The sequence below is a fragment of the Solanum lycopersicum genome, chromosome 3 (assembly GCF_036512215.1).
Source record: "Solanum lycopersicum chromosome 3, SLM_r2.1".
NCBI lineage: Eukaryota > Viridiplantae > Streptophyta > Magnoliopsida > Solanales > Solanaceae > Solanum > Solanum lycopersicum.
In genome coordinates, this window is record NC_090802.1 from 31501906 (window position 1) to 31526155 (window position 24250).

Genomic DNA, 24250 nt, shown 5'->3' on the forward strand with positions numbered 1-24250 from the left:
AGATTATTTAGTTAATGAAATAACAATATTATATTTGAAACTATGTAATCTCTTTGTTTTGTTGAATTTTTATTTCAGTATTAAAAATCTCCAGGATAAAACAATCGAATGACTACAATCCTCTGCTTCTAATATATATATATATATATATATATATATATATATATATATATATATATATATATATATATATATATATATATTATTATTATTATTATTATTATTATTATTATTCTCTTTATATTATAGCAATGTCTATATAAAGCTCCACGGTTTATTTCAAAACAAATGACCATGAGTAGCATAGTCGTATTCTGAGTTTTGAGATGATGGGTGTACTGTTACAAAAATGTAAATTTGAGATAAAAATTTTAATCGATTTGACATTTAGGCTCTTATTACTGAAAATTATTAAAATTACAAGTCTAAAATTATTTTTTATCCATCAAAACCTCTTAGATGTGTTACCCAATTTTAGAACGGAAAATAAAAAAGATAGATAAGAGATACATATTTCTAACCTCCTTTAGAGAGGTGCACCCAATCATCATTGCACGATAGTATATGATACTTCGAATGTAAGTTCACACTTCTATATTTAAATATTTATTTAAAAAAATATAACACTACTATATATGATTTCGGAAAAGGAGCATGGATTCACGTAAACACGATAACCCCGCCTAAATACGCCTCTGAATTGAGTAGTGTATACACTACTGCGCCAAAAAAGATCTTTAATGACATTAATTAATAATAATATTTTAATTATTATTACACATATTCTTAACGACACTTAATTAACATTCTTTATAAATGCTCCTATAAAAACCTATATCCATATTATACCAAATAAAATTAAAAATGTCGATATTTTTTTTAAAAACACAATGTGTTTATATATATATATATATATATATATATATATATATATATATATATATATATATATATATATATATATATATGAAAGAGTAGGAAAGTGAAGTCGCCCAAGAGAAGAGGCTTCGGAGGCGGGTCGTAGAGAGTGTAATAAAAGCAAAGTCAGAGAGTTGTTTAATAGTATTTTTTCATGTTATAGTCTATGGGCATGGGAGGTTGAGGGAATTAAACTTGTCTCGTGACATTGATGTGACCTTTCCTAATTATTCCATTTGTTACTCATTCAACTTCCTGTCCCTCACCCCACACATCCCTACCTTCTACATCTCTCCTTTTGTTTTCTAGGGGCAGAAACTATTTAGCCATAATATCTTTAACTTGTTTATGCCCCACAATTGAGTGTACATAAATAGACATATAAATTATACGTGACATAATATAAGGTAAAACGTTATATAAAATGTGAATTGTTATGTATAATATTATGAATACGTATGTATTTATTTATTCAATATCATATAAATTTAAATGTTTACTTGTTGACACTAAAAAAGAAAAACATAAATGTGAATTGAAATAAGTGAGAACACATATTTACGTATTATGCCAATTATTTAAACCTTTGAACTTTACTTTAAAATATTAATTTTGAGAAATAATCATTTTTTCTCTTTTTTTCGTACATTATCGCTTTCTTTTTTTTGTTTTTTCTACTTCTTTTAATAAAATCATATTAATTTATTTTTTAATCTATAAATTTTTTTTATATAAAAATAATATACATTTCCTAAAAAAGGGTAAAAGTACTGATTGAGTATACAATTTGATGTCGTTCTATAATGAAATAAATGAACAAAATTAAAATATAATGTGACTAATTTGAATTTAATGAAATCTATAATGTAATTACCTTATGAACATATTTTGATGCAAGTAATGAAAAAGAATTGATTAAAATGAAATATATATCTGATAACATTCATACGAATTCATGGATGATTCATGATTTTTTTATTATGAATACATGATGAAGTTATGAAATATGAAATATATTAATGAGGATTCACCAATCTTCAATAGCCAAAGAGATCATGAGGAATCACCAATCTATAATAGCCCAAAAGAACCTACTAGCCACGAGTATATATACTCAAAAATAGTGAATACCGACCTAAACATTACCGATCTCAAATGATGTCGGTAATTTTCGACCTCTAGAGGTCAGTATTGTTAAAAATAATAAAACTAGTTGGTTTTTAGTCAAAATAAGAAGGGAAAAAATATTCCGACCTCAAATGGTCGGTATTTTTCGCGAAAAAAATTAATTACAATAAAAATCGACTTCTTGACGTCGGTATTAAATAAAATAAATGAATAAAAATATTTTATTTTTGGTATTTTTATTTCATCAATATCCGAATACCGACATTATGAGGTCAGTATTTTTATTTCATCCAAATACTGACATCATGAAATCGGTATTTTTATTTCATCCAAATACCGACCTCATCAAGTCGGTATTTTTTCTTCATCCAAATATCGACCGAATGAGGTTGATATTTTTACTTCATCTAAATACAGATCTCATGAGATCGGTATTTATGTTTCATCTAAATACCGACCTAATAAGGTCTGTATTTTTGTTTCATTCCTATCCAAATACCCACATATGAGGTCAGTATTTTTATTTCATCCAAATACTTACATCATGAAGTCGATATTTTTATTTCATCCAAATATCGACCTCATGAAGTTGGTATTTTTTCTTCATCCAAATATCGACTGCATGAGGTCAACTTCATCTAAATACCGATCTCATGAGATCGCTATTTATCTTTCATCTAAATACCGACATCATGAGATCGGAATAAATTCATGTACCGACCTCATGAGGTCGGTATTTTTATTTCATCCAAATACTGACATCATAAAGTCGATATTTTTATTTCATCCAAATACCGACCTCGTGAAGTCGGTATTTTTTCTTCATACAAATATCGACCTAATGAAGTCGGTATTTTTACTTTATCTAAATACTAACTTCATGAGATCGGTATTTATCTTTCATCTAAATACCGACCTAGTGAGGTTAGTATTTTTATTTCATCTATATCTAAATACCGACATCATGAGGTCGGTATTTTTATTTCATCCAAATGACTTCATGAAGTCAATATTTTTATTTTATCCAAATACCGACCTCATGAAGTACCAAATATCGGATCCTAAATTGGTGAATTAATGTAGGCATTAGTACATAGAATGTACCAAGTATGATACAAATGCATAAGAGTTATGAAATCATGCAAAGGGGACTTTATATGACATGCAATAACCAAGCTAAATCACAAAATAATATGTCAGAAAACATAAATCATAATCATGGTCAATGCAAGCTAAATATCTTACAAAAATACTTGTGAGATACTTTAGAAAGTAGCCTTGGTTCATTATTGTAGGAAGTTTACCTTTGACGGACATAGATCAAGTGATCTATAACATGAAATTCATTGTCTATCCCACACTGAAAAGAGATATCCTTACTTGCCAAGGTAAGAACCATAAATATAAGTTAAAGTGAATCAACTAGCTAATGTCTATCTAAGACAATCCTATAGTGGCACATAGTTCTGGTGTTAAAGAATGAAAAAAGTCTCACATAGATGGTGATGGGTGGACTCCTTATAAGGCTTGAGCAATCCTCCTTCCTTTGAATTAGCTTTTGGGGTGTGAGCTAGGTTTAAGACCTAATTTAACGTGGTATCAGAGTAGGGCCCGTCTCGGCCGATTTTGGGGGCCCCAAAATCAAAAATTTCCCATGCACAAGATGCTAAGAACTAAACGTGAGGTGGAGTGTCAAAGAATGACAAAAGTCTCATCGATGGTTAATAAGAAGGGTGGAGTCCTTATAAGGCTTGGACAATCCTCCCCATTTTGAGCTACATTTTGGAGTGTGAGTTAGGCCTAAGACTTTATATAACATGTGGTACATGGGTAATCATCACTAGTCCAACCGGTGATAAGCATAAATAACACGGAATAGTCATTAATCATATTCATATTATTATCCATGGAAAGACAAAATTATGTAGTCAATCCAAGATAGGTTCATTTAGAATAATTCCTTAATGTTAATTCAACTTAAGTGAAAAAACCTTTCAACCTTATGAATCCTTTTTGTGAGGAAACCCTTTCATGATCATGTTTTGAGTTGTATGTGAGAAATCTTTTACAACAACAACAATGATGTTTTGCTATCAAAGCAACCTTAACTCATGATATCAATTTCATACGGAAACATGCATAACTTCATAAATTCACCTTTAATAGCCCATAAGCTTCATCATATGAGCATAGTCCAAAAATCATGGATCATGCATGGGCTCATGTGAATTCAACTTTAAAACATGTAATTACTTCAAGTCATGCATAAAAGGATAAAAATAGTTAATTAGGTTATACTTTGAAGGATCTCATGAAGATTGAATAAAACCCTAACTCTGATCGAAAAATATAACTTGTAGAACTGGAGAATTTTTGAACCCAATGGAGGAAAGGACTCCATTGGTGAAAACTATAATACATTGATGTTAAAAACCCACAATGATTGAAGGATTAGAGGCTCGTAGTTGAACCTAGTTCTTCTTCTTCTTGAGAGAATTTGGGAGGATAACTTAGGTTTTTAAGGAAATTGAAGAATGAGTTGAAAAAGGATAATTTGAGGCTTAAAAATGTTATATATAGCTTAGCATGGAAGGCAAAACGACAACATCTTGGGCTAAAACAATTAAGAAAAAGACTTAAATCCTTAAAAATAATTGTCAACCCCCATCTACGGTTTAGACCTACACTCTGTTGGTCATTCTTTAGATCTTACTAATCAACCGTAGATGATGATTTAGAGAATCTTAATTTGACAAATTTTAATGGATCCCATGTATGGATCGTAGGTATTTCTACGGTTTGTACATACTATCAGTAGGAACCAGCTTTAAGATTTAAAATTTTACTATGTCTGGGGGTTCACCTATGAGACCTATCTACAACTCGTACATGGAATGAAGGGGTGTTCTGGTAAATCATAAAAAAAAGATACTGAGACTTGCTTTAGGATATTATTTTCTCACTTCCACGGTTGCCATCTATAGTCCGTAGAAGCTTCTACGGTCCATATACACATACACCAGCCTAAAACTGCATTTTTCTTATTTTCTAATCCGAGGTGTTACAATATCTCCATCTTGAAAACATTCATCCTCAAATGGAACTCCAGACATCATAAGCAGGGTGAGAAGATGATCTAAAAGCCTAAAATGACGGCAATCACATAATGCATGTATCAAGGAGGTAAAAATCAACTTCAACCTAAAGCATATCAAGACCTATCAAGGCAACCTCATCAACTTCAAACCAACCTATAAGAGATCTACATCTCTTACAACAGAGTCATATCAATGCTTGCATTATGGCTATTATTTTAAGAAAATTCAATCATAGGCAAATGATCATCCCAATTTCCCTTGAAGTCAATCACACAAGCTCTCAACAAATCTTATAAAGTTTTGATAGTATGTTTCACTAGCCCATCGGTTTACGGGTGAAAGGACCTACTAAGCTTAACACGAATACTAAGGCCCTTTCGAAAAGATTTCCAAAATTAAAAAGTAAATTGTACCACGATTAGAGATATGAGCACTCCATACAACCTAAACATTTGCCTCAAATACAACTTAGCATCTTTCTCTTAATAAGACACCTTTACGGGGATGAAATAAGATGACTTCATCATACAATCTACAATAACCCAAATCGATTCATATTGTAGCTGAGTGCGAGGTAAACCGATAATAAAGTCCATATTCAAATCTTTTCACTTCTAAGTAGGAATGTAAATATCTCGGGATAAACCTCCTAGCTTTTGATGTTTAACTTTCACTTGTTGACAATTAGGACATTTAGCACAAATTATGTGATATCCTGCTTAATCCCATTTCACTGGTAGACTTTCGCAAGTCATGATATATCTTGGTGGCTCTCGGGTGAATGGAATATCGAGAACTATTCCAATTAAATGTAAACCCTCAAATCCAACATCGATAACATGCAACCAACCTTGATATTGAAGTACACCATATCCCCCCGAGAAAGAAAGCCTCAACAAAAATCTTAAGAACTGCTTTTTTCACTTCAATTAAAATTGGATCAAGACCTTGCTTGGCTTTCAAACTGCCACAAAGACGATTCAAAACCATTTTGAACCATAACACCGTATGTGGTGGAGTTAACCAACTGAATACACAATCAAGACAATCTATGAACATATTGAACCAACTCTTTTTTATCATCTTCAATATTAGAACCACTACCCATAGATAATCGGCTAAGAGCATCCGCCACCACATTCACCTTTCCGGTATTATAAAGAAACTCATGTCATAATCCTTTAACAACTCAAGCTACATCGTTTGGCAAAAATTTTGATCATTTTTATTGAACACATATTGCAAACTTTTGTGGTTGGTAAAGACATCATCATGAACACTATATAAGTCATGCCTCTAAATCTTTAAGGCAAAAACAACCCTTGCTAGTTCCAAATAATGAGTAGGATAGTTATTTTCATGAACCTTAAATTGTAGTGAATTATTAGTAATAACTTTTCCTTTTTGCATAAGGACACAACCTAGAAGACTATTGAGGCATCACAATAAACCACAAACCCATCGGATCCTACTACTAAGGTTAACATTCGAGTTAAGGTAAGTCTATCTTGAAAACTCATGTCACACATTTCTGACCATACAAACTTAACCTTGTTTTGGGTGAATATCGTCAATGTAGAGGAAATCAAAGAAAACCCTTCAAAAACCCTTCTGTAGTAACTAGCCAAACCCAAGAAACTTTTAATATCTGAAGGAGATAGAGGTCTAGGACAATTCTCAACCGTATCCATTTTCTGAAGATCTACCTCAATACCCTTTTCAAAAATTAGATGACAAATAAAATTCATGAATCTTAACCAAAACTCGCATTTACAAAATTTTGCAAAGAGTTGTTGATCCCCGAGGACTTGTAACAAAATCCTCAAATAATCTGCATGCTCATCCTCCCTCCTTGAGTAAATCAAGATGTCATCGATTAACACAATCATAAACATATCAATATATTGTCTAAACACTCTATTCATCAAATACATAAATAAGGCCGGAGCATTTCTTAAGCCAAAGGACATTACAAAAAACTCGTAATGATCATACCAAGTTCAAAAAGTCGTCGTTAGAATGTCATTTCCTTCATCCTCAATTGGTGATAACCTGACTAGATTCCAGTCTTAGAAAAGTAACTTGTTTCTTTTAGTTTATCAAACAACCCGTCTATCCATGGAAGAGGATATTTGTTTTAATGGTAACCTTGATCAACTGCTAGTAGTCAATACAGAGAGAAAGTGAACCATCTTTGTTTTGAACAAATTAAACTAGAGTACCACAAGAAGATATGCTAGGCTGGATTATCCAATAGATCTTGTAGTTTCTCTTTTAACTCCTTAATTTCTTCCTGGGCCATACAAAATGGAAGAATAGAGATAGGTTGAATATTTGGGATCAGGTCAATACTGAAGTCTATTTTCCTTTCGGGGAGAATACCGGGTAAGTCATGGAAATACTTTTGCGAAATCATTAACAGTGGGGACTGAATCAAGAGAAGGGGTTTCAAATCCATATCTCAACCCAAACAACATTATATATGCAACCTTAAGAAGTTATTTTATAGCTTTAAGACAAGCTACAAACAGACTCTAGGCATATAATTTCTCCCCTTCCACTCTGGGATGTGATCATTTGGAAACTACAAATTGAATTATAGGGTTCTATAATCAATATAAGTACAAAAAGAATAAATCAATCCATACCAAGAATAACATTGAAATTTGTTATATAAGATCCATAAGATAAACAATAGTGACTCTATGGGATAAGGAGATGAAAAAACTTCTATAGACTATCTTAGCCACAATAGATTCATCAGTAGGAGTAGAGAGGGTAAAAGGGTCTATCAACATATTCGGAAGAATGTAAAACTTCATACCCACATATGGCATCACAAAAGACAAGGTAGCATAGGGATCAAGCCCTTTTTCGGCTCTGATTTTGTGTAGCCTCAATTATGAACATTTTGAATTTGAAAAAAGAAAGATATATCTCATTAAAATTTCAAGGATTTCATTGTTAAACAAATGATTCAAAAACAAGAGAGATATTTTGTTTACAAATTTTTAAGTAGAATACAATTGTTAAGCGTACAAGAAAAAGAAGGTTTGCATGGCTTAAAAACATGTGGAGATATCTATAATAACTTTCTTCTCTTTTATTTTAATTTTATGTTTTATTTTCCGCAACATTGGTTTGCACTCCAGAAACATAATTTCAATTTTCCATCAATTAAAAAGTCAAATTGTAAGTACGATACTTTTCTGATATCTGATAATTCTATATCGAGAACATATATAACTAACATATATCCGTCTAAAAATTATCTTGGGGGTTTACATATACTGATAATTGTTGTTATATTTATTATTAATAATTAAAATTGAGAAGGGGTTTTTAATTACAAAAATCTATATTGAACTGATTAGTTATATATCATATATCAAGTTGGTTGTATTTTCTTATGCCATTAGTAAACCAAAATTTGGAGATTCAAGTCCAAGATTCATTCATGCATTCTAAGGCAATAATTACTAGGTCTTATTTTCAGAAAGTTGAATTTGTATTTTGCTACACGAAATCTACTCCCTCCGATCGAGTTGTAAAGACAAAGGGAAAGTTTGAACAAAATTGTGTGTTCCATACCTGATTAGGAAATGGTTCCCTTTGTTCGGTGTCCGAGGAGGAGAAGGGAATCTATTTGGGAAGCGCTTACCAGCCCCTTTACCGATACCAAGGGGAAATAGAAATTAGACCAATAGGGCACTGCTGGTTGTAGACATGATATTTAGATCAGCTTTAGTTGAGAAGGAAAATAATCTATTCAAGTAAGTGAGAGAACATGATGGGATAGGAAACAAATCTATGGACTTGGGGAAGCTTCACTCCAACATTCTTGTCTCACTTAAAGGCATTTCTTTTTTTATTCATTTTACTGGAAAACAACAAGGAAAGAGGTAAATAAATGCAATAGCTAAATGATGATGGACAATATTAGTCAGCCATAAACTTTGTGTTTGTGGGTGGAATCCCCCGAGAAGAGTTAGAATGGTTGTTCCCGTCCAAAGAGCATAGACTAGCTACGAAGCTTGGATACGATTTCCCGATCAGAGATCCATGTATTACAGACGGTATCTATTCGGTCTGTAAGACAACAGAGCCATCATTATGGTGAGGTTAAAGAGAATCCATTGCAAAGTGACCTTTCATTCCTATCTAATGATCCCAAATGTAATCTTGGACGTGAAGAATAAAATAAAAAAGGTTTTTTCTTGCTTGATTTTCAAATTTTCTTAGGATTTGGTTGGCAGAGTGGGTGAACATACTCAGTAAGGAAATGGTCTTTACATGAAAAGAAAATAATCTAGAATGATTAATAAAGAAAATATTGTAGAATTTCATTTGATTTTCCCCGAAATTTTGGGGAAAAATTGCTTCCTCCTCGAAGGCTTAAAAAAGAGCCTATTCATGTGCAGTTGATTCTCAAACGAAGCGAAAAATGACAACGACTCTCTTTTCCAAGTAGCAAGCGAAGTAAGAAAGAACGCTAACACCCCTTGTATTTCCTTCTTTTAGATGGCCAATCAGAAAGAAAAAAAGGAGTGAATGTGCTAAATGTCTATCATTTTCTAATTACTAGTACTAGTGAGAACCCAATCCATATCTTTACTTACCAATTATATATTGATTGTCTTCCATCCCATTTCAATCATAAACATCAATATGAAATCCTTTCAATATACCGGTAATCGCATTGGGAAAATCCTTTTGCTCATATCTAGTTTGAGGTGCATAAAATATGTACTTAAGAAGGATAAGGTTGAGCCCATCGATGATTATCTCACTTGTTATTAGAAACTGAGTGAAAATCTCTTGTCTTATTATTTGTCTTTTCACAACCAAAACATGCATTAGAACTAGATAAACATTTACCTTCAGGCTTTCTTCCATATCTACCATAAATAGCCTATGAAGATCCACTACCATTTCCTCATTGAAGATTAAGGTCGGGCCCCCTATATTTGTTGAATTTAGGAGTTGGAGCATGAGAGGAACCTATCTCGATCGGACCTAGGATGTGAAATGTCACCATCAACGATTCTTGTTTTTTTTCCTCCCTAGATCTTTCGTTAAGTTTCTCTCTTCTATTTTTTTGAGGATGAACCATTAGGCGAGAAATTTCCATATCTAGTGGTATGACATTCTTTAACCACCATCTGGACACACCCAAAACAAACTTGCTCATCCAGAGTTGGCAACCATAGTAGGAGCATATCTAGACAATTATGTGAACTTCAAGATATACTCCTTCACAGGCATATTTCCTTGATGAAGGTTGGTGAATTCAAGTACTTTTGCCTCCCTCATCTCAAGGGAAAAAAACCCTATATCATGGAAAGCAACTTTAAACTTTTCCCAATCAAAAGGACCCGCATCAAACATACTCTTTTTTTTTAATTTTTGAAAAAAAATGAGCAACAACACTTATGCACCTTATCAATGAACTCTTATGGATATTTCTTGATCTCGTAACCATGAAAATCTATAGGATTAATACTAGTGAAGTCTCTTACTCTAGTCGCCGCCGTACCTATATTTGGTTTCAGGAGGAACACAATCTCTTTATTTGATTGAGAAAGTATCCCTAAACTCTGCACCAGCCACTTGCTCAGCCAAAGAGTTGGCTGGAACTTATGGAGCTTTTTGATAGAATTGTGGAGCTTCTCATTCCACATTCTCATTCATATTCCTTCTGGCTTATGCTCTTTGAGGGGCCATATCCTAAAAATCATCGAATGGGGATTAGGAGAGAGATATATATAGTTAAACGCTATCGTACGACTTTTAGAGTGATGAAAGATGTTGAGTTTCTGAAACATCTTAAAGTCTCCCAGTCATAAATTGGTGAACTTCACAATCATGAACAAGACTCTATTGGAAGTGGCTTATGAGATATCCTAGGATCTTTCTAAACCTTGTGCTCTGAATATTATGTTTTTCACGACCTAAAGTAAGCACTAGAAATGACATGGAGTATAAGACCTTGAGCGGTCCTACACAATCCATTTAGCATATATCATACAAGATAATAAAAATAAAAGACTTAAAAAGGTAGCATTTTATACAAAAGAGTTTGACAAAAGTAGAAGTTTAAACATAAGTATAAAAGTCATCTAAAACATCATAACAAAGTGATTGGGAATTAAACTATACATTACATATAGAGTTTGAAAATGAAAATGACATGAAAGCAATAAAAATCTAGGCCCTCGAGTCATGAGGATTCACTAATCTTAAATATCCCAAAAGAATCTAGTAGCCACAAGTACGTGAAATAGGAGCTTCGTACCTAACATTAGTAAAACCATGTAGGCAAAAATATGTGTTAGTATATGAAATGTACCATCTATTATAGAAATGCATAAGAGTTGTCAAATCATGCAAAAGAGACTTTATTGACATGCAATCACCAAGCTAAATCATAATTTAAGAGGTTAGAAAACATATTCCATAAACACAATGAAAACTAAACATCATAGAAAAACACATTTAAGATACTTTAGAAAGTAACCTTAGTTCATTATCGTAGGAAGTTTACCTTTAACCGACATATACCATGTAGATTATATAACAGAGAAATCAGGTATCTATTCCACCCCGAATGGAGATTTCCTTACTTGCCAAGGTAAGAACCATAAACTTGACCTAAATTGAATCCACTAACTAATGTTTATCTAAGACAATACTATTGTGTCACATATTTATGGGACATGTGTCAAATCACTATTCCACTCGATGCTAACAATAAATACCATGAAATAGTCACTAATAAAATTCGTCTTTTTATCCACCGAAAGTCACAATTAGGTAGCCAATCCAAGATACGTTAATTTAGAATAAATCTTTAATCTTGATTCAACTTAGGTGATAAAATGTTTCAACGTTATGAATATTTTTTGTGAGAAAACCCTTTCAAAATCATGTTTTAGTAGTATGTTGAAAATCCTTTCACAATAACAATAATAACATCGATATTTTACTCTCAAAACAACTTGAATTTATTTATATCAATTTCAGAAAGGAGCATGCATATCTCCATAAGTTAACCTTTATAGATCATAAGACTCATCATATGATCGTACTCCAAAATCATGGATGAGTTAATGTGAATTTAACATCAAAACATGTAATTACTTTAAGTCATGCATAAGAAGATAGTAAATAGTTGATTAGATCATGATTGAAAAGAACCCATGAAAATTGAATATGACCCTAACTCCAATGGGAGAATATAACTTATAGAATTGGAGAATTAAGGAACTCTATGTGTCATGTCCCGAGGCTACCCTCTAGACGCTACATGGGACCTACAATCACAAGTCACCCCAAGCTAACCCTGAGTTGGCATATCACAAACATACTAAAATACAACTAAGTAAGATTAAGAATAACTATAAAGTGAGTCAAAACTAAAAGAACTTCAAGTGAAAATGTAATTGAATGTTAATAAGAAACAACCCAAAACAACTAAATACTGACTCTATGTCTGAAAGCCTCTAATATTGATGAGTTGCTAAGAAAAGTCCCCAACTAACTCTAGAAATACTGATACCTGATAATGATCTAATTGAACCAAAATTATAAAGAAAACACCATCAAGCAATGAGGAATCAACATTGAAGTTGTTGAGTATTATGACTTTAAGTCAAACAAGGAATGACCTGGAAGAGGAGAGCCTGAACATACATCATACAATGATGTAGCGTAAATGTATGCATCAGTACTTTGAATGTACCGAGAATGCATGATATATACTAAGCTAAGAAAAATAAAAACTAAACAAGGAAACTCATTTTGTTGAAGTATAACTGAAAGTTAAGCTGGATGAAATGACCAAGTATTAATCATGATTCATGAAATATATATCATGTTGAACTAAATATTGAACTAAATGTTGAATACATGTTCAATGCAACATGAATCTGATTATAGGAGATACTATTAACTTACATAAACCACGTGAACTAAACGTGGAGTCTGATATATACGCCCCACCGAAAGGACCCTATATACCTTAACATGTTTATAAAAGAAAGACTATGACGTGATCACTAAAACTAATTCCCAACAGGGAACTTACAAAACCTATTGGGTTAAATAGTTTTAGGACTTGAGGGTATGTTGAACCCTAGTGAAACTCGATGCTAATTATGCTCCCAAATAAATATGTAGATCTAAAATACAATTGAAATACTTAGTAGCTCAAAATACTAATAATTATTTGAGAATGCAACATACATGTATTGAAACATATGGCATTCGAATTCTGAAGCATGATTGCCTAACTAATCTTTCTAACAAGTATAGTTGAAGAAATGCTCATAATTAACACATTCTAGGGCTTTTAAGTTCTATATATAGGACTACACTAATTCTTAAAGAAACATATGATCAATATTATAGAAACTATAACAACTAAATCTCAATGGATCCCTAAGATTTAGTATCCCCTATGTCTGAATAATTTATGGAGAACCTGAAGAATTGACTGAATCCTAGGGACTTATTGGTGTAAAATAACCCACTAGTGAAATCTCACATACTTAGGGACGAAAGCTACGGAGAAATCCTTTAAATTTTGGGGTTGAACATGAAAAAGACCTATGCTTATTTTTGAGAGAAATTGTCACCTCTTTCTTATCTTTTCTTTATAAGTTTGATGATTTTAAGAGAATGAGGGTTGTAAGTAGTTTTCAACGAGATTATTAGGCTTAGGTTAAGTAAAACTACATAGTTGAAGGACCAAGTGATGTAGTTTAAGTACCAAATACATAGGAGAAAAGACTAATGCAACCCTAACTTAAAAGCTGACAAACTAACTTCAATAGAGGCTTGATGGTCCATTTAGCACCATCAACCTTCAAGTGGGTCATGAAGATTCTCTATTTGGTAGGATTCACTATTTCAGGCATAAAATTTTATATGAGCTTGGAATTAAGAAAACTCGGCATCATTAGAAAGAGGACTCAAAGATAGTTAATATGATAGGTAATGGGCCATCTAATTCATTTTGTATTGAAAGATATGATCATTTGAAGTTTACCCAAATCAGTGGCAAATCTTCTTTACAAACAAAGGTATGGTTCGTGTTAAGCTCATGAATTGTTTAGACGTCTGTAGTCCTTAACAATGACAACGGGAGAAACCACATTTGATTAGGCCACTTGACAAACTAGTTGAAAATTTGTCAACATCACAATCGGCCTTCTAGGCATCTTGTGAGAGACACCTTCCTGGGGCAGTTTCCGGAAACTTACAACCAGCCAATTAATGGACCGTGGTAACCTTCCTGGCCTTTCTTGGGCTCTGTGGAGGGTTCAATGGTCCACTTTAAGGTTCTTGGCCAGGCCGTTTGACCCCTTTGTAGTCTTTTCTAATTCAAGATGTTAAAATATCTCTCTTAGGATCATTCATCTTTGAATGAAACTAAACAAGTTGAGTATGGAGGGAAAGATATATAATCCTTACTAGTGAGTACTAGAAACACATATCTAACCAAACTAATTTCCTTGAACATGTAAATATGCTGAATTGCAAGGATAACTAAGGGAACTATATATTGAGACTGAATTACACAAGAGTAAGCTGAGAGACTAGAGATGAACTATTACAAAAGCTTAATAGAGTGGAAATAAAGGGGTGAGGTTACTTGGTCATCATGGTTGATTCTGCTTCCCAAGTATCTCTATTTATAGACTAAATCCTCTACAGAACCTTTACTAAAGCGAATTTTTTTATTTATAAACCTAAGAATGTGTCGCTCAAGAATTTCAACTAGATTCTCCTTATAAGTAAGTCTATCCTTCAAAGCCACACTTTCTAAGAGTATTATCGATGATGGATCACCCACGCACTTCTCAACAAGGAGTTTGAGACTGGATGACATTTGCTAGTTCTGTTGGAAAGTCTAACTCTTAAGCCACATTACAAACCCTCTTCAGGATTGTGTAAATACTTATATACCTTGGACTAACCTTTTTTTTCTTGACAAATATCATCACCCCATTCATGGGTGACACCTTTAGAAAAATCCATCATCAATTTCAAATTCTAAGTTCCTTCTCCTTACATATGCATCAGACTTCTGACGACTCTGAGTTTTTTTGTCTATCTTTGATGAGCTGAACATTATACATGACCTCATTAACCAAATCTGGCCAAATCACTGTTGCTTCACCTACATTGAACCAACCAACCGGAGACCTGCATCCATGCTCATATAGTGCCTCATATTTAGGCTATCTGAACAGTGAAATATAACTTTTTGTTATAATCAAATTCTATGAGAGATATGTGATCATCCCAATTACCCTTGAAATCGATGATGCAATATTTCAACATGTCCTATAATGTTTGAATAGTGCGGTTTGCCTAACCAATCGTCTGTGGATGAAATGTTGTACTGAGATTTACCTGAATACCAAGACATTTCAGCAACGAATTCTAGAAATGAGATGTTAACTTAGACCTCGATATGAGATAATAGAAAATGGAACCCCATGTAGAGTCTAGCATAATCCTCCACTGAAGTTGTAGTCTTGATAGCCAAGAAGTGAGCTGGCTTAGTGTGATTGTGTTCACTATCACCCAAATTGAGTCATTTTTTTGCGAGTGAGTACAAAGCAAACTAATAATGAAGTCCATTTTTATCACTTCCCACTTCCATGTAGCGATGCTAATATCTTGAGTAACATCTCCTAATTTTTGATGTTCAACTTTTACGTGTTGACACTTAGGACACTCAGCCACAAAATCTGTAATGTCCCTCTTTATTTCGTTCCACCAATAGACTTCCCGTAGATCACGATAAATCTTAGTGGCACCTGGATGGATACAATATATATTTGAAATTGTGGGCTTCTTTAAAGATCTGCTACCTCAACTCACCCACATTTGGAATACATAAGTAACCCTGATAACGAAGCATACCATCTCCAAGAAAACCTCAAGTCTTTGTTGATGAACATCTTCTTTCAACTAAAGCAATATAGGATTAATATCACGTTTCTCCTTTACCTCCACTACCAATGAAGATTCTAACCTGTTTAAAACTATCGCACCACCATCTGAAGTGTCCATAAGGCAAACTCCTCAGCGAGCAAGTCGGTGAACATATTTGGCTAAATCTTTCTTCTCTTCCTTGACATGTCCCATATTACACATAGATAGTCTATTGTGGGTGTCATTCACTATATTGGCCTTAGCCGGATGGTAGAGAACATTCATGTCATAGTCTTTAAAGAATTTAAGTCATCTCCTCTAATGAATATTCAACTTTTTATCATTGAACATATATTGGGGTCTCTTATGATTTGTGAACACATCAACATAAACACCATACAAGTAATGTCACCAAATCTTTACGGCAAACACTATGGCTGCAAGCTCGAGGTCATGATCCATGTAGTTTTCTCATGGACCTTAGTTGTCTAGAATCATAATATATGACCTTACCGTGTTGTATCAACACGTAACCTGGGCTGACCCTAGATGCATTACAATAAACCACATAACCGTACGAATTATCGGGTAGATTCAAGACATGACTTATCGTAAACCTGGTATCCATCTCCAAAAAACTTTTCTCAACCATTGGAACTTTACCTTATTCTTAGTCAACTTGGTCAATGAGGAAGCTATGGATGAATATTCTTTAATAAACCTCTTTTAATAACTGGCCAAACTCAACAAGCTTATGATATCAGCCGGAGAGGTAAGTTTTGGGCTAGTGATATACTACCTCAATTTTCAGAGAATCCACTTGGATCCCTTCACTGGATACCACATGACCAAGAACGACTACAACCTGAACTCACATTTTTTGAACATAGAGAATAGCTTGAGATTTTGAGGGTTTGCAAAACAATGCTCAAAGGAGTCATACGCTCTTCCTCATTCTGATAATAAGGATATCATAAATAAAAATGATGACAAACAAGTCCAAATAATATTTGAACACTCTGTTCATTATGTTCACAAAAGTTTCAGGAGCATTTGTTAGTTCAAAAGACATAACTGAAAATTCATAGTGACCATACCGAGTCCTGAAAGTTGTCTTCAGGATGTCACTATCTATGACACTTAACTAATGATAGCCGAATCTAAGGTCTATCTTAGAAAAGTTACTAGAACCTTGAAGTTGGTCTAAGAAGTCATCAATCTCAGGGATGAGATACATATTATTGATTGTGACTTTGTTAAACAGGTGATATTCAATGCACATCCTGAGAAAACCGTCTTTATTTTGTATGAACAATACTAGAGTACCCTATTGAGAGATGTTGGGTCTTATCGAACCCTTATCTAGAAGGTCTTTCAATTATTATTTCAATTATTAAGCTTACTTAGAGCCATTCTATAAAAATGAATCAAAATAGGCTGGGTATATGGAAGGATATCTATTCCAAAATTGATTTTCCTTCAGGAGAAACTCTAGCAAGATCTTCTGTGAACACTTCTGGAAACTCATGCATTCACCACTGGTAATGACTCAAGAGTTTGGATTTTGGATTTTTAATAATTAACACGAATAAGATGATATATATAACCTTTAGAGATCATTTCTCATGCCTTAAGATAAGAGATAAATCAACCTACATGCATTGAGTTACTGATCTTCCATTCTAAGACTACTCACTTGGAAGCTGAAACAAAACAATCTTAGTTCTACAATCGACTTAATCATAAGAAGAATATAATCAATCCATGCCTAAAATGATATAAAAATCTATCAATCTGTAACTCTACATGTTTTGCTGAAGTGACTTTTGAGAAACTATGACAGGACAATTTCTGTATATCCATCTAGATATAACTGAGTTACAAACTTCTCTATAGACTAAAAAAGGTTCTGAGAGAATAGTTTCAAAAGAAAGTGTATCCCTCAGATCTAGAAAAACATAAATATATAAATGGAAGATCGTAACGTACCTGTGACAACATCAATAAAATCCTCATGGTCATGGTGCACCTGAAGATCATACAACCTATTCTGGCACTGACCACTTATACCAGACGACATGCTAAGAGGGGATACATGCTAGAGCTGCTAAAGTTATAGATTGAGCTCTCTTCCCTTACTATCCTTGCTTGGCATAAGGGCAATAAACAACCTATGCCCAGACTAACCGCACCCAAAACACCTCTCTCTATTAGCAAAACACTCGTCTTGATGGTTCTTACCACACTTTGGACAACATTAAAAAGTCAGATTACTTGAAGAACTTTCCTTAGACTTAGAGCCTGATGCCCATCCTTTATGATCCTATGGAAACCTTGGGGACGCGGTTCTAATTTATGAAGGGTCTGGGTCTATAGACCTCTGCTAAAACTGATAGAGAAAGTATTCATAATTACATGTTCTAACCTTTTTGTTATCCTTATCCATTTCCTTGATCTTATCTCTCTCAACCTTTTGAGCATGGGTCATTAATATGGATATATCCATATTTCTTAATATCACAGCATTCCTGCACTGGGTCTTTACTAGATTGAATAATCCAAACAAGAACTTTCATATTTGTGCTCTTGGATCGACAACCATATGTAGAGCACACCTGGATCGACAACCATATATAGAGCACACCTAGACTAACATCTACCCCCACCTAAAGTTCATAAATTCCTGGGCCTTAGACACCCTCTAGTCTCTCGAGAAGAACCTATCCATAAAAGCTCTAGTAAAATAATCTCATGTCACAGGAGCTGCATCCGCACCCTTGATGTCTTTCCACTATGTGAACAAGGTATGAGCCACATCTTTCAGTTGATAGGATGCTAGCTCCACATTATCAATACTAGTCATTTACATTCCCTATCTTCTTAATATCTTCAATTAAGTTCTATTGTCTTCACCAACCTTCAACCATAGAAATTATGGTGGACTCATCTGAACAAAGGCTATAATCATGGTTGCAGCTGATCTATCAGTGGAGTTTGGCACACTTCACACTCATGAAACTCTACTTAGTGCAGCTTTAAGACACCCTAGGACTCTTGAAAATGATGCTATGATATCAAGTTTTCCATGCCCCGAGGCTATCCCCTAGACATAACACGGGACCTAAAATCATGTCACGCCCCGAGACTACACCCTGCACGTGGCCGGCACTTGAAGACCATTGATGGCCTTGAGCGGACCCTTATCCTATCTTACTTAACTCAGAGGACGACTTAACTCAATAAAAATTCTCAATTACTAACTGAAAAAATAATAAGTTGTCCAAAATGACACTTAAATCTCATAACAAAATATCTGCAATGCAAAGATGAGAGACTCAAAACTAATTGTCTGACTGTGTATGAAGCCTCTATAATAAAGAGAGATGTTGGAGGCTCACGACTTACTCTGAATGCTCGGCTGGATCAATGAGCCATTGGATGATGATGATTTTGATTACCTGCGTCTGCATCATAAGACAGTGCATGCCAACTGGCATTAGTACATTTAATGTACGAGTATGCAAGTTGGAATGCTAATAATAATTTAAGCTTGAAAAAGAGTAAGAAGGACCACTTACCTTGACTTTGCTCAACTCCTGAATAACTTGACTTAATATAAAGCAATAAGACATGCAATATATAAAATCTTGTAAATAATAAAAACACTTAGTTCATTAAAGAAATGCACTAACAAACTCAACTTTACTAATATATGAAGTAATATAGTTTTTATGGGAGATTCTCTAACCGACAACCATCACTATGAGACTAAGTGATGGTACAATGTCTTACCTCATAATGCAAGAGGACTGTCACATACCTTTCCATTGGGATAAACTCTAAACTTCTAAGTAGATCCACTAGTTTATTCTAAAAAGAAATAAGGAATCATCTAAAATGTATGATCCTTTTTCTGTCCATGTTGGCTACATGGTTTATGGGATCTTGAGTTAGTATGAACTCGTATCCTCATACCGGTACGGAATACTACTCCCAAAGATACTTAGCTCGTGTGTTTTTAAAACAACTTCTTCTCTGGTTTGAGGTAATTGCTCAAACATAGCTTTAAAAGCTCTCTTCGAAATCATAGTTTTCTCTTTACTAAAACTAGCCCAAAGGCTCTGTTAGAAGTCTCAGTTTCCTTTTATTGCTCAAAATGTGAAAACATTTATAACTCTTAGGGAATGCCTAGTTCCCTTATAATTTTTTAGAAATGAAGTTAACTATTTAATCTTTGCTTAACTTGTAACTTGAGCCTTAAAACGAAGTTAAAACATTTGTTAAAGAATCTAGAAAACTTTAAGAACTTACTCTAACTTAATTCTTATCGTTTAGACTTGAGTCTTAACTTCTTTGACTTTGATCTTAACTTTTCTTGAAATGAATTATGGATTCAAGTTTCATGATATCATGTTTATGGATGATTTCATCATGTAGATATGCATTAGAGTGTTTAAATCAACTAAGAAACATGGGTACATCACTTATGAACTATTACAAAAAGGTGGTGAAACAATAGGATGAACTGGCGTCCTTGGCGCTCTGAGAGGCGATGGGCGGCAGGCCCCAAACTTCAAAGGCCAAGTTGGAGTGCTCTAGCTGGCACGACACTCCAAGCCCCTACGGACAGAGATTGTCCTTTGGGTCTATGGGAGGTGTGGCGCCTCAACCCTTGTACCCAGATGTTCTTGGCTTTTATCCTTTGTGTTTCATCACTAAACCCTTTAAATTTCAATGGTTCGTTTGCCAAACACTTAGTATCATTAGTACCCTCAATACCCAATAGATTTAATTCAAAGAATAACCCAAAACACAAATAAAATCAACACTAGGCGTTCAACAACTCAACCAACAAGAATTCGACAATGTTCTTCAAAAACTTCATATATTAACATGTAAAGACCTAACCAATCACTGGACTGAAAACAGTTTGGTGTGTGGGTGAACTTATCAAACACTAAATGATCTCACATACCTTTTATAGGGATCACCCCCGATGAATTCCACTCGCAAAGCTTGATGTTCTTGGCGAATCCTTGACTTCTCTCTACCTTCCTCTTCTTTTCTCTCTTCTCCAAGCCATAAGCATAATTCTTATTTTTTTAAAATGAACTAAAATTAGTTTTACCCCAATAAATCCCTAGAAACGAATTAATTATATTAGGTAAGGAAAATACAATTTTTCCCTTCCCAAATTCGGATTGGACTTTCCTCAATCCAACAACCCAACTTCCGAAAGGCATATCTCACTCATACAATATCGCAATTGTGCAAACTTGGCAGCATTGAAAAGATTATTTTAAGGGTTTTCCAACCATATATGGAACAAATCCTAACTCATATTGAGCTATGATCTATGATTGTTTGAAAATGACTTAAACTCACTTTCCTAAGTAAGAGAATTTTCCAGATTTTTCCTTTTCTTTTCAAAAATAGTTATATCTAGATTTTCACCTCTTTTTTAGTCATTTCTAGTTGGGAGATGTTACAGATCATAAGTGAACGCAAACTAATCTTGAGTCTAGCATATCACAAGCATACTAAATACATCTAAATAAGAGAAAGTTGAACTATAAAATGAGTCAAAACTAAAAGAACTTCAAGTGATAATATAACTAAATGTCAATGGCGAACAACCCAAAACAACTTAATACTTATTCTATGTATGAAATCCTCTAATACGGATGATCTTCTAGGAAAACTACCAAGCTAACTCTAAAAATACCAAAAACTGATAATGAGCTTGCTAAACCAAAATCTTAAGAAAAGTCTCTTGAACAATGAAGTCTCACAACTAATATTTTCGAATATGAAGTGGAAGTCAAAATAAGTGTGATGTAAATGCTTTGATCCTAGACCTACATCATATAATGATGTAGCGCAAAAGTATTTATCATTACCGTGAATGTACTGAGCATGCATGATAAATGATAAGTTAAACACAAAAGAAACTGAACAATGAAATAGATTTTACTGAAGTATAGTTGAAAGTTGGGTAGATGCAATGACCAGGTATTAATCATGATATATATATATGCTAAACTGAATACTCAATTAAATGTTAAATACGATGTCGATGCAACATGAATATGACCGTGGGAGATACTATTAACTAATATAAACCACGTGAGTTAAACATGGAGTCTGATATATAAGCCGTATCTAGATGATCCAATGTACCTTTACAGGGTATGAAGGCATGATTATAGCGTGATCACTAACATTGATGCCCAATAAAGGAGACTTATAAACCTATAGGGGCACATTTGTTCTAGTACTTAAGGGTACACTGAAACCTGGTCTAATTCGATGTTAAGTCTACTCCCAACTAAATATGTATAGATAAATGCAACTGAAATACTGAGTAACTCAAAATACTAATAATTATATGAGAATGCAACATATATGTACCGAAAGATGTGGCATTCGAATTCACAAGCATGATTGTCTAACTAATCTGTCTAAAAAGTATAATTAATGAAATATTGATAATTAACTCAAACTAAGGTTTCAAAGTTCTATAATAACACTATAATAATACTCCAAGAAACATGTGATCAATAATATAGAAACTATAACATCTAGTTTCAATGGATCCTTATGATTTAGGAACTGTAGGTTTGAACAATTTATGAAGAAACTAAAGAATATATTGAATTCTAGAGACCTGATGGGTGAAATAAACCCACTAGTGAAATCCTACCCACATGGTGATGTAAACTATGAATAAATACTTTGGAATTGGGCTGAACTTGAAGAAGACCTCAACTTGTTCTTGGAAGAATGTAACAACCCTAAAAATGGCTATGCTAAATAATGCTTAATGTATCCAGAATGTCTACGATTATACCGGGTTCAAATGGATTGATGCGCGTAGAACAAGACCTCTGAACCATTGTGAGAGCCAAGCCAACTAACTTGTGGGAGTTATTATAGCTAGGAAAGGTTGGGTCCAGCCATATAGGGCTCCCGAATATAAAGATTAACATGGATAGTCTTTACCAGACTTAAAAAGGGGAAATCTTAAGTTTGGAGGGTCTAGAGGTAAAATGGTCTTTTTACAAACTAAGGGTATTATCGTAATTATCTAAATATGTAATTAATTATTTAAAGAGGGTAATTTTGGGGAGAGAGGGCCTAAAATTGGCTCGTAGAGTGAAGTCTTGCTCCACCCGGGTTCGAACCTAGGTGGAAGCGATGATTTGAATAGTTTTTTATTTAAGTTGGTAAATTAATGTAATTAATAAATATTTATTATTTATTGGCTGATTTAAAATAAGAGGGAAATCGGATTTTTGCCATTAATAAAACCTTATTTGACTAAATCCTAAACTAGACTTGTAGCCTAAGAAAACTCTCATCTCTCACGCTCATACTCTGTCACGCCTCTATAATTCTCTTTTATGTTCTGTCTGCCAAAATAACGTACAAGAACACAAGATTTACCAAAGTTCTTCACACTTGAAGAACTCACAACGAAAAATAAAATCAAACGCTAAGCAAAGTACGTTAGGCAAAGGAAGGGTTGTCCGTCAAAAGTTTGGTGTTGAAACCTGGTTTTGGACGTGAGTGTTGGAGAAGGTTTGGGCAGCAACTTCAAGGTTTAAACGTCATAAAAGGTATGGATTCTCTTCTCTCTTTTTGCCTTTCCAAAGAGACCCCTAAGGTTCAAACGAATCTATTTCGAAAACTAGGGTTGTTTCCCGTTGCATGTCCTTGTCACTAGCTCCCATCGAATCATAAGTTGGGTATGTTTGCTTGTAGAAATTAGGGATGTTATGTGTTTTCGTGATGATTATATTTATGTGTGTATATTCGGAATTATGTGAATATTGAGCATGTTGTCCGAAATTAAGTGAAAAATGATGTGTGTGCAATGTGTAGCCGTGATATACACTCTTGGATTCAAGTTTGAAAATGACATGTTGATGGTTGTATTTCATGTGCACAAACTTGCTTAAATCGTGATGTTCATTAGTGATGTAAAAATGCTGATTTGAGTGCAAACTAATAGTCAAACGAATCCATGGAAATTCACCTAAAACGTTATAAATGAACCATGAAATTTCCCTAATAACTAATGTGTAACTTGATGAAAAAAATGCTGAAAAATCACAAAATTTCCAGCCATAAGTTGATGAATGTCGGTCAAGTTAAAA